General features: G+C 39.2%; 1 non-coding gene across 1 annotated transcript; it reads right to left on the reverse strand.

Moving 5' to 3' along the window:
* Nucleotides 1–231: 231 nt before the first annotated feature.
* Nucleotides 232–338, reverse strand: LOC145123133 (small nucleolar RNA R71). Its single transcript, XR_013715010.1, has one exon. It is a non-coding gene; the product is annotated as a small nucleolar RNA R71 (small nucleolar RNA).
* Nucleotides 339–2,968: the final 2,630 nt, after the last annotated feature.

Consider the following 2,968-nt stretch of genomic DNA (forward strand, 5'->3'; position numbering starts at 1 on the left):
GGGAAGGATCATGAAGATACATACAAGCATCTTGACGGAGTCAATGACATAGTCGACTACTTCAATGTCCCTAATGTGGCTAGCGACACTGTCTTGCTTCGTATGCTACCTGTCACATTCAAGGGAGCTGCAAAGGATTGGCTGAAATCACTTCCCCCAGGAGCCATCACTATATGGGCTAAAATGAAAGAATAATTCATAGACCAGTTTTGCCCTCCTTCAGAAATAGCCAAGTAAAAGAAAGCCATAGCTAATTTTGAACAACAAGCTGGAGAGTCACTATATGAAGCGTGGGAAAGGTACAAAGGCTTACTAAGGAATTGCCCACATCACGATCTAAACAGCCAACAAGAAGTCTCCATTTTCTATGATGGAGTAAATGTGACAACTAGGCAACTCCTTGATTCGCAAGGACCACTCACAAAGAAAGCACCCCCAGTGATAAAGGCCCTAATTGAAGAATTCTCTAAGCACTCTAGAGAATATCATAACCCAAGGAATGAACTGAGTCGGGGGGCGGTGAACTCAGTTAATGATAGCATGGCAGCAATGATGGCTAAACTAGAGAATTTGGATCGAAGAATGAGTAAGATGGACCAATCCATCCATGTCATTAGGGTTGGTTGTGAGAATTATAGAGAGCCTCATCTCACTAAAGATTGTGATCTTGACGAGAACGGGAACCAGAGGGTGCAAGTGTGCTATTCAAGTGGTGATAGGTATGATGACAATTGGCGAAAACCCAAAAAGGATTGGCTTCCTTATGATGAGTACAAAAAGGCAAAGGAGGAGAAATTTAAGCAAAAAGAAAGGGGCTATTATCAAAAAGAGAAACCGGTGCTGGAGAAGAAAGCTGACTGGGAAGATATGTTCACAAGATTTGTAGTTGCGTCTGAGAAGAGGCATAATGATTCAGATGCTGAAATGAGAGAGCAACGAAATATGCTTAGAGAACATCAAGCTATGATGAAGGATCAGCAAAATATGCTTAGGAATCAGCAAGCATCTATTCATAACATCGAAAAACAGCTAGGTCAGCTTGCACAACAAATCAACCAAAGAGCACTCGATGAACTTCCTAGAAATACCGAGCAAAATCCAAGAATGGCGCATGTGAATGCAATAACAACAAATTCTGAGTCAATTTACACTCCTCTGACCGCTATCCAGAAGAATCCCAACAAAGTGCGAACAGAAGAAGAAAGTAGTTGGGACTTGAGTAAACCCGACTCGCCTCGCCGAGTTGCCATCATGGACTCGACGAGTCGACAACCTGATACCAAAAATTGCTCTCTTTTGAAGCCTTACCGACCCTCTTTGCCATTTCCGAGCCGAGCCATACCTGATGAGCAGATTCAAGAATATAGGAGGTTTATGGAGCACATAAAGGCACTCCAAGTAAATATCCCGTTTGATGAAACGATATTACTGTTGGGTTTTGAGCATTCTAACACTCCTATGGTGTACATGCAACCCTATAAACCTTGGATCTATGTTTTCTCTATTATACATGCAAATATTAACTATTCCAAGGTTTCATCCTAACTAGCATATTATGAAGCACCTATACTACAAAGTTCTAGTTAGATGACATACCTTTTGATGTAGCTTGATGTCTTCAAGCTTTAAGAGCTTAGCCCCAATAGTGTGGAAGCCTCAAATGGAATCACAAATTACCAAAACACCTTAGAAGAACTTGAAAGAATATGTATGCACACTAAAATCAGCCCACTCTTACTTTCACACACTTGTGTCAATTTTGTGAGCCAAGGACCCCTTTATATATTATGGAGGATTAGGGTTACATCCATGTAAACCCTAATACCCATGACCTTTCATTTACATAGGATCCATGGGTTAAAAGCTCCATGGACCATCCATGAAAGCTTAGCCCAACCTAAATGAACTTGGCCCATTCCATATATATAAGAGTCCATATTTAATTAGTTCTTTTTGATCACTTAATTAATTCTAAATTAATTCTTGATCAATACTAATTAAATAATATGATTCCATATTAATATATTAGAACTTATAATATATTAATATAAACCATAAATATACTATTCTCAAAAGACTATCCATATAAATTGTGCCGGTGAAGTGCAACCCAAATGGACCATGCCGGGCCGGGTCAAGTACATACCAAATATAGTTATGGACTTAGACATTAATCCAACAGTCTCCCACTTGGATAAGTCTAAAACTATTATTGAGTATGACTTCAAAACCTAACTGGCAATCGTAGCTCTTAAAGCCGCTGTCGAACTCTGACCTTGTCAATGACTTGTCCATTAGATAAGGGATCATATATTCCTCCATTCTAGATATCATATGGACTGAGACATGGATTATAATAATTCTCTCTGTCCATTTGTTGTTTCCCGATTTTCGATTTATTATGACTGACTGATTGAACAAATCAAATCAGTCCTGGCTTGGCCAAGCACTCACATGTGTCATCGCTAAATCATCGAGGGGCCCACAGATATCGCTTTTATCCCGAAGGTAAAAGGAATGGATAAACTTCGACTCATATGGCTTGTTCTACTACTTGTTGAATCATACACAAAGGCACGTTTTATAACATCGAGTTACCAAATGCGTTTTCGTGCAATCAATGTATAACCAACTCATAGTAACAACTCATATCTCTAGGTTTGAATAATATAAGATATTATCGTCTCATGATCACTCGTGATAAAATCCATGAAGTGATTCAAATGAGCGCGGGTTGAATCCAATACTCAGAACTTATGAGCACTCATGAGTGTTGTAGCACCACTTTGTCCACCAACTTGGACCTCTACAAACCAACCCTTGACAGTCTTGATTCATATCTACTTCCAACATATGACCGACTGTGGATGGTTTGAATAACTTAATCATTCAGGAAGAGCGACTTAGTTATTCTGGAAGTCAAAACATGCAAAGTGAAACACAAGAATAAATGAATCAAATATGGTAT

The sequence above is a fragment of the Lactuca virosa genome, chromosome 6, assembly GCF_052849685.1.
Source record: "Lactuca virosa cultivar CGN04683 chromosome 6, Lactuca_virosa_CGN04683_v6, whole genome shotgun sequence".
In the NCBI taxonomy this organism is placed as follows: domain Eukaryota; kingdom Viridiplantae; phylum Streptophyta; class Magnoliopsida; order Asterales; family Asteraceae; genus Lactuca; species Lactuca virosa.